The sequence below is a fragment of the Oncorhynchus mykiss genome, chromosome 25 (assembly GCF_057628025.1).
Source record: "Oncorhynchus mykiss isolate SJ-2025 chromosome 25, ASM5762802v1, whole genome shotgun sequence".
In the NCBI taxonomy this organism is placed as follows: Eukaryota; Metazoa; Chordata; class Actinopteri; order Salmoniformes; family Salmonidae; genus Oncorhynchus; species Oncorhynchus mykiss.
Genome location: NC_143046.1, coordinates 84,629,556 through 84,647,653, shown reverse-complemented (window position 1 = coordinate 84,647,653; position 18,098 = coordinate 84,629,556). Strand labels below are relative to the sequence as shown.

The 18,098-nt window shown below is 43.9% G+C and overlaps 1 pseudogene across 1 annotated transcript; it reads right to left on the bottom strand.

Moving 5' to 3' along the window:
• Positions 1-9,531: 9,531 nt before the first annotated feature.
• Positions 9,532-17,897, bottom strand: LOC110505893 (type II iodothyronine deiodinase-like; annotated as a pseudogene). Its single transcript, XR_005039569.2, has 2 exons — positions 17,133-17,897; positions 9,532-12,830 (listed from the first exon to the last, which is right to left on the bottom strand). The product of XR_005039569.2 is annotated as a type II iodothyronine deiodinase-like (transcript).
• Between the last annotated feature and the right edge of the window lie 201 nt (positions 17,898-18,098).

The following is an 18,098-nucleotide window of genomic DNA, read 5'->3' as shown; positions in this document are numbered from 1 at the left end:
TTATACAAATAAACGAATCCTTTTGTTCCTTCTAGATTTTTAAAAAGTATTTTATTTCACCTTTATTTAACTTGGCAAGTAGGTTAAGAACAAATTCTTATTTACAATGACGGCCTACCGGAAGGCAAAAGGACTCCTGCAGGGACGGGTATAGGATAAAAAATAAAAATATGGGACAAAACACATATCACAACAAGAGAGACACCACAACACTACGTAAAGAAAGACCTAAGATGAAAACATAGCATGGCAGCAACACATTAAAACACAGCATGGCAGCAACACGACATGACAACAACATGGTAGCAGCACACCATGGCAGCAGCACAATGTGGTAGCAGTACAAAACATGGTAGAAACATTATTTGGCACAGACAACAGCACAAAGGGCAAGAAGGTAGAGACAACAATACATCACACGAAGCAGCCACAACTGTCAGTAAGAGTGCCCATAATTGAATTTATGAATGAAGAGATGGAGATAAAACTAGACTACTGGATTAGAAGACTGCAATGCTCTACACTCCGGCTGCCCGGATAAAGCTCTAAATATAGCTGCTAGAATCCTGACTATTACCCAAAAAAGTGATAATATTACTCCAGTGCTAGCCTCTCTACACTGGCTTCCTGTTAAGGCTGGGACTTATTTCAAGGAAGGTTTTACTGCTAACATACAAAGCATTACATTGACTTGCACCTACCTAGCTCTCTGATTTGGTCCTGCCGTACATACCTACACGTACGCTATGGTCACAAGACGCAGTCCTCCTTATTGTTCCTAGAATTTCTAAGAAACAGCTGTAGGCGGGGCTTTGTCCTATAGATCTCCATTTTATGGATTGTTCTGCCTATGAATGTGAGAGATGCAGACTCGGTCTCGACCTTTAAGTCTTCACTGAAGACTCATCTCTTCAGTAGGTCCTACGATTGAGTGTAGTCTGGCCGAGGGATGCGAAGGTGAATGACAAGGTTTTCTAATCTGGTAAAATGCAATAAAATGCAAATTCTTCTGGATTTTTGTTTTAGATTCCGTCTCTCAGTTGAAGTGTACCTATGATAGAACATTACAGACCTCTACATGCTTTGTAAGTAGGAAAACCTGCAAAATCGGCAGTGTATCAAATACGGAGTGTGGTGTCAGGAAAATAACTTCACACTCAACGTCAACGTCAACAAAACTAAGGAGATGATTGTGGACTTCAGGAAACAGCAGAGGGAACACCCCCCTATCCACATCGATGGAACAGTAGTGGAGAGGGTAGTAAGTTTTAAGTTCCTCGGTGTACACATCACAGACAAACTGAATTGGTCCACCCACACAGACAGCATCGTGAAGAAGGCGCAGCAGCGCCTCTTCAACCTCAGGAGGCTGAAGAAATTCGGCTTGTCACCAAAAGCACTCACAAACTTCTACAGATGCACAATCGAGAGTATCCTGTCGGGCTGTATCACCGCCTGGTACGGCAACTGCTCCGCCCACAACCGTAAGGCTCTCCAGAGGGTAGTGAGGTCTGCACAACGCATCACCGGGGGCAAACTACCTGCCCTCCAGGACACCTACACCACCCGATGTCACAGGAAGGCCATAAAGATCATCAAGGACAACAACCACTCGAGCCACTGCCTGTTCACCCCGCTATCATCCAGAAGGCGAGGTCAGTACAGGTGCATCAAAGCTGGGACCGAGAGACTGAAAAACAGCTTCTATCTCAAGGCCATCAGACTGTTAAACAGCCATGTAAAATAACTAACATAACTAACATGTAAAATATATCACTAGCCACTTTAAACAATGCTACCTAATATAATGTTTACATACCTTAGATTATTCATCTCATATGTATACGTATATACTGTACTCTATATCATCTACTGCATCTTTATGTAATACATGTATCACTAGCCACTTTAACTATGCCACTTTGTTTACATACTCATCTCATATGTATTTACTGCACTCAATACCATCTACTGTATCTTGCCTATGCCGCTCTGTACCATCACTCATTCATATATCTTTATGTACATATTCTTTATCCCCTTACACTTGTGTCTATAAGGTAGTAGTTTTGGAATTGTTAGTTAGATTACTTGTTGGTTATTACTGCATTGTCGGAACAAGAAGCACAAGCATTTCGCTACACTCGCATTAACATCTGCTAACCATCTGTATGTGACCAATAAAATGTGATTTGATTTGATTTGCTTGTTCTCCCCACTGTATATATACACTGCTCAAAAAAATAAAGGGAACACTAAAATAACAGATCTGAATGAATGAAATATTCTTATTAAATACTTTTTTCTTTACATAGTTGAATGTGCTGACAACAAAATCACACAAAAATTACCAATGGAAATCAAATTTATCAACCCATGGAGGTCTGGATTTGGAGTCACACTCAAAATTAAAGTGGAAAACCACACTACAGGCTGATCCAACTTTGATGTAATGTCCTTAAAACAAGTCAAAATGAGGCTCAGTAGTGTGTGTGGCCTCCACGTGCCTGTATGACCTCCCTACAACGCCTGTGCATGCTCCTGATGAGGTGGCAGATGGTCTCCTGAGGGATCTCCTCCCAGACCTGGACTAAAGCATCCGCCAACTCCTGGACAGTCTGTGGTGGAACGTGGCGTTGGTGGATGGAGCGGGACATGATGTCCCAGGTGTGCTCAATTGGATTCAGGCCTGGGGAATGGGCGGGTCAGTCCATAGCATCAATGCCTTCCTCTTGCAGGAACTGCTGACACACTCCAGCCACATGAGGTCTAGCATTGTCTTGCATTAGGAGGAACCCAGGGCCAACCGCTCCAGCATATGGTCTCACAAGGGGTCTGAGGATCTCATCTCGGTACCTAGTGGCAGTCAGGCTACCTATGGCGAGCACATGGAGGGCTGTGCGGCCCCCCAAAGAAATGCCACCCCACACCATGACTGACCCACCGCCAAACCGGTCATGTTGGAGGATGTTGCAGGCAGCAGAACGTTCTCCACGGCGTCTCCAGACTGACACGTCGGTCACATGTGCTCAGTGTGAACCTGCTTTCATCTGTGAAGAGCACAGGGCACCAGTGGCGAATTTGCCAATCTTGGTGTTCTCTGGCAAATGCCAAACGTCCTGCACGGTGTTGGTCTGTAAGCACAACCCCCACCTGTGGACGTCGGGCCCTCATACCACCCTCATGGAGTCTGTTTCTGACCGTTTGAGCAGACACATGCACATTTGTGGCCTGCTGGAGGTCATTTTGCAGGGCTCTGGCAGTGCTCCTCCTGCTCCTCCTTGCACAAAGGCAGAGGTAGTGGTCCTGCTGCTGGGTTGTTGCCCTCCTATGGCCTCCTCCACGTCTCCTGATGTACTGGCCTGTCTCCTGGTAGTGCCTCCATGCTCTGGACACTACGCTGACAGACACAGCAAACCTTCTTGCCACAGCTCACATTGATGTGCCATCCTGGATGAGCTGCACTTCCTGAGCTACTTGTGTGGGTTGTAGACTCCTTCTCATGCTACCACTAGAGTGAAAGCACCGCCAGCATTCAAAAGTGACCAAAACATCAGCCAGGAAGCATAGGAACTGAGAAGTGGTCTGTGGTTACCACCTGCAGAACCACTCCTTTATTGGGGGTGTCTTGCACTGAAACTGGCCCATGAGGCACAATGACCCAAAACACAACACACAATTCTCTAACTTTGGCACAACTTTCACAACTAAAATGTATTACCAATTGATCACACTCTCTCTTCAAACACTAATTATGTAAATGTTTGCTTTGCAATTGGACCTTTGGTATGGATAAAAATGCCACAGGTGAGTACTTCTGTGTTTGGAGAACAATGGAAGCAAACTTTGACAGAGAGAGGTAGCGGTGGAGGTAGGGGTAGAGGTGGAGGTAGAGGTGGGGGTAGGGGTAGAGGTAGAGGTAGAGGTAGAGGTGGAGGTGGAGGTGGAGGTGGAGGTAGAGGTGGAGGTAGGGGTAGAGGTAGAGGTGGAGGTAGGGGTGGAGGTAGGGGTAGAGGTAGAGGTGGAGGTAGAGGTGGAGGTAGGGGTAGAGGTGTAGGTAGGGGTGGAGGTAGGGGTACGTGGAGGTGAAGGTAGGTGGAGTTGGAGGTAGGTGGAGGTGGAGGTAGGTGGAGGTAGAGGTGGAGGTGGAGGTGGAGGTAGGCGTGGAGGTAGAGGTGGAGGTAGGGGTAGAGGTGGAGGTAGAGGTATAGGTAGATGTAGAGGTGGAGGTAGAGGTAGAGGTGGAGCTGGAGGTGGTGGTCGAGGTGGGGTAAGACCAAAAACAAGGGGAGTAATCTCTGATGAAATTCGGGCGACTATGCTGGACCATGAGGTCAACAATGGTTTGACCTTCAGAGAGGCTGGTCAACTATAGTTTGACCTTTAGAGAGACTGGTCAACTATAGTTTGACCTTCAGAGAGACTGGTCAACTATGGTTTGACCTTTAGAGAGACTGGTCAACTATAGTCTGACCTCTAGAGAGACTGGTCAACTATAGTTTGACCTTTAGAGAGAATGGGCAACTATAGTTTGACCTTTAGAGAGACTGGGCAACTATAGATTGACCTTCAGAGAGAATTGTCAACTATAGTTTGACCTTTAGAGAGACTGGGCAACTATAGTTTGACCTTTAGAGAGATTGGTCAACTATAGTTTGACCTTTAGAGAGACTGGTCAACTATGGTTTGACCTTTAGAGAGACTGGTGAACTATAGTTTGACCTTTAGAGAGACTGGTCAACTATGGTTTGACCTTTAGAAAGACTGGTCAACTATGGTTTGACCTTTAGAGAGACTGGTCAACCTTAGTTTGACCTTTAGAGAGACTGGTCAACCTTAGTTTGACCTTTAGAGAGACTGGTCAACTATGGTTTGACCTTTAGAGAGACTGGTCAACTATGGTTTGACCTTTAGATAGACTGGTCAACCATAGTTTGACCTTTAGAGAGACTGGTCAACCTTAGTTTGACCTTTAGAGAGACTGAGAGATGTTTATCTTGTATACTGTATTACTGTAGTGTTACTGTACTGTACTGCATGCTGTTTGTTTTGTTTTTTGTAGAACTGAAAGACGAGCACCAAGTGGTGGTAGAAGGCGTCTATTTACAGACGAACAGGAGGCTGTCATTGTGCAGATGGTAGTTGAAAATAGTGCCGTAAAACAACGGGAATTCCAACAACAGATTATTGAAAACCCTGCCATTTTACACCACATCTGAGTGAGCTCATCAACCACAGCCCGCATCCTTAACAAACAACATCTCCTGATGAAGCAAATCTACAGAGACCCATTTGAAAGGGATTCCCAAAGAGTGAAGGATAAACAGTACGAATATATGCAGTAAGCAATGCAGTATTATTACACTTTTGAAACATTAGAGACTCATTGGTGTTGCCATTGAACGTTGTTATACATCAATTACAGTATTTACTGTCATTTCAGAAAATCATGGAGTTGAATGCGAGTCCCATCCCTCAACTCATAAACATAGGTGAGGTTGGATTCAATTTAACAAAGATGAAGAGGAGAGGAGGAACCTCATTGGTCAACATGCCATCTTGAGGTACTGTACCTGGCCAGCGCGAGGGAAATGTCACCATATCTGCAGCTAAGAGCCTCAATGGGGTCCTCCACTGCCATGCCACCCTTGTACCATACAACACTGCCCATCTCTTTAATTTCCTGAAAACCTTACATGCCTATCTTTTGCTTGTGCTTACGGTACGCTGTTTTACATGTATTGAGTCATGTATGAAATATAAAACAAAAATGTTTGATTTCGTTTTCCTTTCTTGTTTGATTACTCTCAAACATTATACAGTATAACAACAAAACCTCGTTCTTTACACTGAAGTAGGTTCTGTTAGTAGTGCAGTAAGGGCCGACGCTGGACAGGAGAAGCAGGTACGAGGAGTCAGACACTTATTGGGGAACAGACATAGAACGAGACAGGAACAGAGGCAGCACACAGGTAACACGGACATATGACAAACGATGCAGCCGTGGGGAACAGACAAATATAGGAGAGGTAATAAACAGGTGGTTGAGTGAGTCCAGGTGAGTCCAATATTGCTGAAGCGCGTGACGAGGGAAGGCAGGAGTGTGTAAATGATGGTGGGGAGGTGTGCGTAAATGATGGTGGGGAGGTGTGCGTAAATGATGGTGGGGAGGTGTGCGTAAATGATGGTGGGGAGGTGTGCGTAAATGATGGTGGCAGGAGTGTGTAAATGATGGTGGGGAGGTGTGCGTAAATGATGGTGGGGAGGTGTGCGTAAATGATGGTGGGGAGGTGTGCGTAAATGATGGTGGGGAGGTGTGCGTAAATGATGGTGGCAGGAGTGTGTAAATGATGGTGGGGAGGTGTGCGTAAATGATGGTGGCAGGAGTGCGTAAATGATGGTGGGGAGGTGTGCGTAAATGATGGTGGAAGGAGTGTGTAAATGATGGTGGAAGGAGTGCGTAAATGATGGTGGAAGGAGTGCGTAAATGATGGTGGAAGGAGTGCGTAAATGATGGTGGCAGGAGTGTGTAAATGATGGTGGCAGGAGTGTGTAAATGATGGTGGAAGGAGTGTGTAAATGATGGTGGAAGGAGTGTGTAAATGGTGGAAGGAGTGTGTAAATGATGGTGGAAGGAGTGCGTAAATGATGGTGGAAGGAGTGTGTAAATGATGGTGGAAGGAGTGTGTAAATGATGTTGGAAGGAGTGTGTAAATGATGGTGGAAGGAGTGTGTAAATGATGGTGGAAGGAGTGTGTAAATGATGGTGGAAGGAGTGCGTAAATGATGGTGGAAGGAGTGTGTAAATGATGGTGGAAGGAGTGCGTAAATGATGGTGGCAGGAGTGCGTAAATGATGGTGACAGGAGTGCGTAAATGATGGTGGCAGGAGTGCGTAAATGATGGTGGCAGGTGTGCGTAAATGATAGTGGCAGGAGTGTGTAAATGATGGTGGCAGGAGTGTGCAAATGATAGTGGCAGGGGTGCGTAAATGATGGTGGCAGGAGTGTGTAAGGCAGGGCAGCCTGGCCCCTCCAGTACCAGGGGGAAAAGCAGGTGTTTTGAATATGTCACATTGGTTTGATCTCGGTTGTCACTAAGTTAGATTAATTTGATGTGTGTCTCATTAGTAAGCAGAGTTTCATTTTGAGCTGGGAGAACATGATTTTGATTGCTGTTTTATTACTAACGTTAGCCAGCTGTGTTTCATTTTGAGCTGGGAGAACATGATTTTGATTGCTGTTTCATTACTAACGTTAGCCAGCTGTGTTTCATTTTGAGCTGGGAGAACATGATTGTGATTGCTGTTTCATTACTAACATTAGCCAGCTGTGTTTCATTACTAACGTTAGCCAGCTGTGTTTCATTACTAACGTTAGCCAGCTGTGTTTCATTACTAACGTTAGCCAGCTATGTTTCATTACTAACGTTAGCCAGCTATGTTTCATTACTAACGTTAGCCAGCTATGTTTCATTTTGAAAGATGTGTTTCATTAGTATTCAGCTAACCACGGTTGGTGGTCATCAGCTATCCTTTAGGTCGAAAAGCTATCGCCAGTTTTGTACAACGCGACTCAGACCAGAGAATACCAGACCTATTTTCTCTCCATATCCCCGGATTTCTACCGGCGATAGCTTTTCGAGCTAAAGGATAGCTGATGACCACAAACCGTGGTTAGCTGAATACTAGCGTTAGCCAGTAAACTGGCTAGCTTCTGGTTACCTTCTGGCTCGCTTCTGGTTAGCATAGAAAATATAAACTAGACTTACCCCTAGTCACACCCTGACCTTCTCTACCATAGAAAATAAAGGCTTTCTATGGTCAGGACGTGACAACTAGTGGTAATATATACATGTAAACAGGGCTGAAAAGTGACTGGTAGCAGGAATATGTAAATACTTATGGTGTCCAATCAAAAACGCATATTTTGACCAATGGGTAAAATAATTAATTGTGTAGATAATGCTCTAAAACAAATGCTCCTAACCTCATGCCTCTATCATAATCTGTTCCACATTTATTGGAGTTTTTACAGTTTGAGGATTATCAAAATGAAGGTGACTAAATCAATGTAGGACTTAGTCACCCAGAGAAAAAAAAAAGAAGTCAAGAATCTGGAAAATAGCATTGCAGCGTGCTGAAGGCAGGATGCTGAATTAAGGCTAACTGATTGTTCAACTCCTCGTCTTTCTTCTCGAATCTGGAGGATTTAAAACAATTTAAAGGCTAGATAGATATCAATTTTGAGACAAGACTTTTAGTATTATTTTTATTTTTTTTATGACTTATAGTATTTTAATGAGGTGCTGCTTATGACTCTGTCCAGATCCTGTTTACCACTCGATCCCATTTCTTAGAGAGCTTCCTCTACCCCCCTCTCAATCTCTCTCTCTCTCTCTCTCTTCAATCTATCTTTCTCCATCTCTTTCTCAATCTCTCTCTCTCCCTCCTCTCTCAATCTCGCTCTCTTGCTCTCTCAATCTCTCTCTCTCTCTCCCCTCCCTCTCTCTTTCTCATTGGTCTGTCTGGGTCTCTTGTATAAACCTACAGAACTAATTGCCCCCTTTTCGTTTCAAGCATCCTCACCTTCTATTCCCCGAAATCAGTACTCACACACACACACACACACACACACACACACACACACACACACACACACACACACACACACACACACACACACACACACACACACACACACACACACACACACACACACACACACACACACACACACACACACACCCTGGCAGTGCTGGGACTTTCCGAGGCGGAGATAGTTAGTGAATAATGTTAAATTGCTCTACATTCACCGTGGACCGCTCTGAGGGTCCTTATCCAGACTACCACATCATCAGGTCCTATTTCACGCTAAAGCAATGGACCAGCTGAAAACATCCTCCTTCTGTTTCTTTCTCTACTTCTCATCCTCCAATCCCTCCATTATCCCTCACCTTCTCCTCCCATTCCCCCACCTCCCTTCCTCACACTTTACCTCTCCTAATAGCCTCCTCTACATCTCTGCCTTTCCCTATAATATAACCTCCCCATGCTCCTCCTCTGCCACACCCCTCCTTCCTTCCTCCCTCTTTCCATTCCCTCCCTGGTGGGAAGTACTATTCTGTGCAGTAGTTGGCAGGTTCACTGGAGCACAAGTTCAGCCAGGAGTCTCGGCTTCATGTGAACCCTACAGCCTCTACAACCCTACAGACATATGTTATAATCTATCATAGAGAGCGTGTCCAAAGCTGTCGCATTTTAGGAGTCATTTCACCTATTTTATGTGTAAGGTGTTTTATTTATTTTTTCAAGGAGAGCTGTTCATAGACACAAGCACTCACACAGGTACAGAAAGAATGCTTCTGTTTAAACTCCCTGAACAGGTCTTTCCTTCTTTCAGTGTCTCTCTCTCTCTGTCTGTCTCTTTCGTTCTCTCTCTTTCTTTTGTTCCCTCTCTACTCTCTCTCTCTCCCTCGTGGTTATCTGGCCCCATCAGGACAGACACACAGACAGAAATCACAAATCACAGAGTAGTAAATTCATCTTTATTTTTCTTTCCATCACTCCTCTCCTCTGGAGTTTATTAAACACAGCTCTACACAAATGGATAAAGAACACTAATATTAGTTGATGGACCTCTCCTAGAGAGAGAGAGAGATTGTGTGCGAATGTTAGTTCGTTTGATGATGTTCAGACATGTTGGTTTGAGTCTACGTCAAGGAGGTGAGGTCTGTCATCCAACCAAAGACTGAGTTAGTTACCCCCCTTTAGTCAGTGGTTTTCATTCTCACACCAGCCCCGTCTCGACCCAAACCAACTGTCTGTATGTCTGTTTTACCATGGACAACTGTCTGTGTGTCTGTTTTACCATGGACAACTGTCTGTGTGTCTGTTTTACCATGGACAACTGTCTGTGTGATCAACTAAAAATCTCTTCAGTCACGTCACACCATAAAACTGACACACACCCCTTTTGAAACACCTTCTTAAGTCATCTAGACACCACCTGTTCTTAGCCCGTCTCACCTGCTGTCCTTAGCCTTTCTCACTTCAAGCCACACACCTCAGAACTCAGAGTTTCACAGAAGCTTCATAGCTAACGTGGCACTTTGTATATCTTGATAGCACCAATTCAACCAATTCAACCATGATAGCACCAATTGCAAAATCAATGTTTGATGTTCTACATGGGGTTTGAGTCTTGATTGTTGAGAGAAATGAAGTACCACGTTAGCCATAAAGCTTTCAGAAAACTCACCTTAGGTTTATGGAAACATGGCTATCTCCCTCAACCCATTACATCTTTGTACACCCCTGCCTCATCGCTAACACGAACCATCACCAACAGCAAACAGCCCCTGGGATTACAGCTAGCTAGCTAGCGACATAGCCTTGGTGCTGACTACAGTACACATACTGCCTCTGTTTCTTCATTCTGTGCTTTGCTCTTGGGTTTACTTTCCTCCCTCTCTCATTGTCTGTTGGGTTAAATCGCCCATATGGAGGAGATGGACACAGAGCTAACGTCTATTTTCTAGGTGGTGGTGTAACATGAACGATGTGCTTGGAAGTGTCTGAGTCGAGAAGGTTGAAAGCAGTCTACTCTAGATGGTTTAAAACAGTCTACTCTAGATGGTTGAAAACAGTCTACTCTAGATGGTTTAAAACAGTCTACTCTAGATGGTTTAAAACAGTCTACTCTAGGTGGTTTAAACAGTCTACTCTAGATGGTTTAAAACAGTCTACTCTAGATGGTTTAAAACAGTCTACTCTAGATGGTTTAAAACAGTCTACTCTAGATGGTTGAAAACAGTCTACTCTAGATGGTTTAAAACAGTCTACTCTAGGTGGTTTAAACAGTCTACTCTAGATGGTTTAAAACAGTCTACTCTAGATGGTTTAAAACAGTCTACTCTAGATGGTTTAAAACAGTCTACTCTAGATGGTTTAAAACAGTCTACTCTAGATGGTTTAAAACAGTCTACTCTAGATGGTTGAAAACAGTCTACTCTAGGTGGTTTAAACAGTCTACTCTAGATGGTTTAAAACAGTCTACTCTAGGTGGTTTAAACAGTCTACTCTAGATGGTTTAAAACAGTCTACTCTAGATGGTTTAAAACAGTCTACTCTAGATGGTTTAAAACAGTCTACTCTAGATGGTTTAAAACAGTCTACTCTAGATGGTTTAAAACAGTCTACTCTAGATGGTTTAAAACAGTCTACTCTAGATGGTTTAAAACAGTCTACTCTAGATGGTTTAAAACAGTCTACTCTAGATGGTTTAAAACAGTCTACTCTAGATGGGTTAAAACAGTCTACTCTAGGTGGTTTAAAACAGTCTACTCTAGATGGTTTAAAACAGTCTACTCTAGGTGGTTTAAAACAGTCTACTCTAGGTGGTTTAAACAGTGGTATAACACCCCTTATATGATCGATTGTTTTCTTAAATAAAAAGCATTGCAAGTGCATCAACATACAAAACATTATCGTGGTGTAAAAACAAACATAACATTTAAAACTCCATAGAAATAAATTAATATAATTGTTTATATATACATATATGCATATATATATATATATACACATATTTGCGTATATATATATACATTTATATGTATATATATATAAATATATATATATATATATATAAAAATATATGTATATATATATATATATATGTATATATATATATATATATATATATATATATATATATATATATATATATATATATATATATATATATATATATATATATATATATATATATATATATATAGTTGGGCACTTGTGCTTTCTTCTCTGTGCAGTAATTTGGTTTTTGTTTTGAAAGGAGCCAGGTTAGAAGATAATGTGTACTGTAACTAGAAAACGTTTAGATTATTCGCAACTGGGGTTGGAGTTATTGATAAAGCGTGTCACGGGTCAACCTATTCAATTTCTTCTTTCAGTCAACTCACTGTCATAGGTAGCAGAGCATCAGTCCATGTTCTTAAGTCTATCTGTTCTATTGTGTTCCAGTCAAAAGGTTTTATGGAATGTTGGTCTCCTTCCAGAAAGGAAGTTCCAGAGATGTGGAACTTGGGAATTTTAGAACCTGTCACATGTTCTGTTCCCGAGCATTGCCTGTCATTCGTGGTCAGAACAGATCAGTTCCGAAAGCACCTCGCCTTCCTTTTATTCTCCCTTTATACGAAAATAAATATTCTGTCTTTCTCTTATCAGCCGTTCAGTTATCAAGCCTATCTCTTGCCATATCTCTGTTCCAGATACTGCCTCACATCCTTCAGGTTGTAGAAGAAGGGTCCTTTCCCACCCAGGTAGGCAATCTTCCTTCTCTGCACGATGCACACCCTCTCGTAGGACACGCCGTAGGCTACGTTAGCATTGTTGTCCATGCAGTCAGCCACCAGCTGGCACTGAGGCGGCAGGCTGAAGGCCTCAGTCAGTTTCATGGCCGCCACCACCCTCTCCTCCAGCGACCGGTGCTTCCTGACCTCGAAGGAGCATGGGCCCATGGTGGGCGCCACCCAGCCGTCTGAGGGGTGCGCCTCGTCGATGTAGACCAGCAGGAAGTCAGCCACGTTAGAGAACTCCTCCACCAGCAGCCGGAAGGCGGGCAGGTGGCTGATGAATGGGGGTCAGGTGGCCGAACCGAAGTTCACCACAAGAGGGCGCTCTGATGACTCGAAGTCCAGCAGGCGGCACTCGTCTCCAGGATGACGGGCCGTGGTGGCGGTCACACTGCTCCTCCGCCGGACGCCATGGTTACCACCGCTACCAGGAACCTTCACCACTTTGGAGTTGGGTGCCTCACTTCCAAGTTTCACCTACATGGGGAGAGAGAGGGGAGGAGAGGAGGGAGAGGAGGGAAGGAGGGTAGGAGAGGAGCGAGAGGAAGGAGGGGAGGGAGGAAGAGATAAAGAGAGGTTGGTTATCAGCTGGTCATCTTGAGCTGTACTGTCTTTCTGAAAGAAAAGAGAAGCTTGGTGTCGCCAGTCAATCAAGACAATAATATACACACTACAGGTGGTTGGTGGCACCTTCATTGGATTTCATGTATTATTGAGTGAATCACACTGCTGCTCTCTCATGTAGCTATTTGTGCCTTACGGATTGTGGTTGTGGTGGATGGCTGTTCACAAACGTATATATCATCGCCACTATGGCCAATTTATTGCCTTACCTCCTTTATCCTACCTCATTTGCACACACTGTATATAGACTTTTTCTACTGTATTATTGACTGTATGTTTTGTTTATTCCATGTGTAACTCTGTGTTGTTGTATGTGTCGAATTGCTACGCTTTATCTTGGCCAGGTCGCAGTTGCAAATGAGAACTTGTTCTCAACTAGCCTACCTGGTTAAATGAAGGTGAAATAAATACAAATAAATAAAAAATATGTGTATTTTATACCAATAATGGTTGAATTGAATAATTGTAAGCTGCCTATCAATTGTTGTTTTTGTCGACCAGTGGATAGCCAGGGCTCCTGCAACAGCTACATCGTGTGGATCCCAGTCTGTGGAACAGAAGTCTGGTGACTTTCTCCCTTCTATACTCCTCTCTGGTATTATGCTCCATACTGTCAACAAAGAGTTTATATAAGAAGGCCACGGGTTGGGGCTTTCATTGCTCAATCTAATTCATGCTAAATACATTTTCTTTCTCCATAGGCCTAATGGACACAAGGTCAAACTTGCGCTCTTTGGTAGACTTAAACAGCTGAAAATTATCGAGATATCAAAGTGTCACCAACAAAAACGTAAACAATAAGCCTATAGCAAGCAATGGTAGCAATGAGCCCAATCAGTCCTCCATGACAACAAGATCATAAACAACTGAGTTGGCTCTTGTCAGCTCGGGAATTCAATCTTGAAACCTTCCAGGTTACTAGTCCAACAATCTAAGCACTAGGCTACGCTGCCGCCCCAAAGAAATTATTATTACTGAGTTTGGGAAATCAAAACAATTACATTACCGACTACAATTTTGGACAGGTAATGTAGTAACTGTAACAGATTACATTTAGAAAGTAACCTACCTAGCCCTGTGTGTGTGTGTGTGTGTGTGTGTGTGTGTGTGTGTGTGTGTGTGTGTGTGTGTGTGTGTGTGTGTGTGTGTGTGTGTGTGTGTGTGTGTGTGTGTGTGTGTGTGTGTGTGTGTGTGATGGAGTGTGCAAAGCTGTCATCAAGGCAAAGTGTGACTATTATGAAGTATCTGAAATATAAAATATATTTAGGTTGCTACATGATTGCATATATGTCATTTCATAGTTTTGATGTCTTAACTACTATTCTACAGTATAGAAAATAGTAAAAATAAAGAAAAACCCTGGAATGAGTAGGTGTGCCCAAACTTTTGACTAGTCCTGTCCATCACAGAAGACTGAAATATGCCAAAACCGTTTGACATAGAAACACTGAACAACAGAAGCAGGGACTGAACGACAGAGGCAGGGACTGAACGACAGAGGCAGGGACTGAACGACAGAGGCAGGGACTGAACGACAGAGATAGGGACTGAACAACAGAGACAGGGACTGAACGACAGAGACAGGGACTGAACGACAGAGACAGGGACTGAACGACAGAGGCAGGGACTGAACAACAGGAGCAGGGACTGAACGACAGAGACAAGGACTGAACGACAAAGGCAGGGCGAGGGGAAGAGAGGGGGCATGAGAGATTGAAAGAGAACAAGAGAGGATGAAGCGATAGAGAGTGTGACAAGGTGACAAGGACACAACAGAGGATCAGACTCTCAACAAGGGGACAGAGAGGGGAGAAGCAGGGGTTTCCTCTACCAAATTACCCCAAACTAGACCAACAAGGGGACAGAGAGGGGAGAGGCAGGGGTTTCCTCTACCAAATTACCCCAAACTAGACCAACAAGGGGACAGAGAGGGGAGAAGCAGGGGAGTCCTCTACCAAATTACCCCAAACTAGACCAACAAGGGGACAGAGAGGGGAGAGGCAGGGGAGTCCTCTACCAAATTACCCCAAACTAGACCAACAAGGGGACAGAGAGGGGAGAGGCAGGGGTTTCCTCTACCAAATTACCCCAAACTAGACCAACAAGGGGACAGAGAGGGGAGAGGCAGGGGTTTCCTCTACCAAATTACCCCAAACTAGACCAACAAGAGGACAGAAAGGGGAGAAGCAGGGGATTCCTCTACCAAATTACCCCAAACTAGACCAACAAGGGGACAGAGAGGGGAGAAGCAGGGGATTCCTCTACCAAATTACCCCAAACTAGACCAACAAGGGGACAGAGAGGGGAGAGGCAGGGGAGTCCTCTACCAAATTACCCCAAACTAGACCAACAAGAGGACAGAGAGGGGAGATGCAGGGGATTCCTCTACCAAATTACCCCAAACTAGACCAACAAGGGGACAGAGAGGGGAGAGGCAGGGGAGACCTCTACCAAATTACTCCAAACTAGACCAACAAGGGGACAGAGAGGGGAGAAGCAGGGGATTCCTCTACCAAATTACCCCAAACTAGACCAACCACATTCTTTAGTGACGAGCGTCGTGCACGTGTTTCATTCACCTCCTATAAGCCATTCACATCCATTCTGTACATGTTCTTATCTGTCAAAATGCCTGTAGAAGTAAGATGATCTGTGTAAGTGCCCACCTGTCTAACTGTCTACCTGTCTACCTGTCTACATGTCTACCTGTCTACCTGTCTACATGTCTACCTGTCTACCTGTCTACCTGTCTACATGTCTACCTGTCTACCTATCTACATGGTGTCTGGCTGGCACTGACACACTGGTCTCTGTTTGGTTTGGGAGTTAAAATGTAACATTTAGGAGAAGCCAGACCTCTGAACTTCTGAGTAACAGAGGGGTGAATGGCCCTCATGGTTTTGACTGTCTGGGGACCAAAGTTCATCACGTTTTAGATCAGATAACCTACATTTTGAATTTGATATTAAAGTTCAACATTTAAAGGAGAGGACATGGGCTCAGATGACCAGATAAGAAGAAGTCAGTGATGCAGATGTATAACTGTCCTTTTAAAATGAAGGACTGACCTTCTAAAAACGATACAGTGCTTTTGAAAGGTTAAGATTAACAGAGAAGTATGCCTATAACCGTTGAGATAATTGTATGCTGACGCATACCAACTTTTCCAGGTGATGCCACTCGGACACTTTTAGAGGACACTATTTCGCTAGTCTTACACAAGAGTAAAATAATCTGTGAATATGTCCATGAGAGATTACTATCATATTGGAACATTGCCCAATACCTGTGGGTCTGTTGAACACAGTTATACCCACAATACAAGTTGCTACAACTCACAGTATAAACACAAACTCGAGCCTCAGTGTAGCCTGCAGTGTTAACATACCATGGTTCATTACCTGTTTGTATGCGTCCAGCAGAATGCTGTTTATATGACAGTATGCCATGGTTCATTACCTGTTTGTATGCGTCCAGCAGACAGCTGTTTATATGACAATATGCCATGGTTCATTACCTGTTTGTATGCGTCCAGCAGACAGCTGTTTATATGACAGTATGACATGGTTCATTACCTGTTTGTATGCGTCCAGCAGAATGCTGTTTATATGACAGTATGCCATGGTTCATTACCTGTTTTTATGCGTCCAGCAGAAAGCTGTTTATATGACAGTATGACATGGTTCATTACCTGTTTGTATGCGTCCAGCAGAATGCTGTTTATATGACAGTATGCCATGGTTCATTACCTGTTTTTATGCGTCCAGCAGAATGCTGTTTATATGACAGTATGACATGGTTCATTACCTGTTTGTATGCGTCCAGCAGAATGCTGTTTATATGACAGTATGACATGGTTCATTACCTGTTTGTATGCGTCCAGCAGACAGCTGTTTATACGACAGTATGCCATGGTTCATTACCTGTTTGTATGCGTCCAGCAGAATGCTGTTTATATGACAGTATGCCATGGTTCATTACCTGTTTGTATGCGTCCAGCAGAATGCTGTTTATATGACAGTATGCCATGGTTCATTACCTGTTTGTATGCGTCCAGCAGAATGCTGTTTATACGACAGTATGACATGGTTCATTACCTGTTTCTATGCGTCCAGCAGAATGCTGTTTATACGACAGTATGACATGGTTCATTACCTGTTTGTATGCGTCCAGCAGAAAGCTGTTCCATATGGAACGGAGCCCTGCCGAGGTCAGCATGCGCTGCCACTCTCCCCCGCCGCCGCCAGGGCAGCTCAGCAACGACACCACACGCTTCACCAGCACCACCGAGTCGTAGAGCGCGAGGAACAGGCAGTTGGAGAAGAAACCCGGCAGGATCTGGAGGGTGACCAGCAGGTCCACGCTGGCAGCGCCCATTTGTTTAGGCTTCTGTCCCCGGACTAGACCGATGATGCGTCTCGGTTTTAGCTGCTTTCCAAGGACATGCCGTGAAGACAGGTGCTCCTCTGCTGTTCCCCGCTCACTGTCTGACACTGTCAAACACTAAATATGTCTCTGTCCCCTCTCTCGAAGGTGCAAGGTCTTTATGCTACTGCTCGCATTTCAACGGAGTGCGCTCTGATTTGACTTGGAGCGCACAAATTAATTGTCACCCGGGATAAAAAAGAGGCAAGAGAGGGCTCAGCTCAAGGAGCGTATTCGAGGGTTGTGCGCTGCGCTCCGCTGGTGCCAAAAGTTGTATCTAGCTGGCTTTGTAATTGCTTGTGTGCTCCAACGAGTTAGCCCTCTCGGCTGTAAATCTTTTTATACCGTAAATTATTCGCCTCCGTGATAGAGCTCCAGGCGTATCTTGTTGTAAGATCATGACGTCAGACCGAGTGCTACCCCCTCTCGTTGGCTATAGCGCTTCTCCGTAATATAACGCATGGAAACGGAGAAGGGTGGCCAACCCTACAAGGAACTTTATAAATGTATGTGAAAATACAAAAAAATATTTAATCATAAAAAGTAACAAAGATTAAAAACAATTCATTTCTAGACTAAATTAAATTAAGATAGACCAAAAAAAATACCAGTAAAATGCATGTGCAGTTTTGTTAATTTTTTAATTTTTTAAATTCGCAACCCCTTTCATAAGTCCTATTCAATAAAATATGAAAC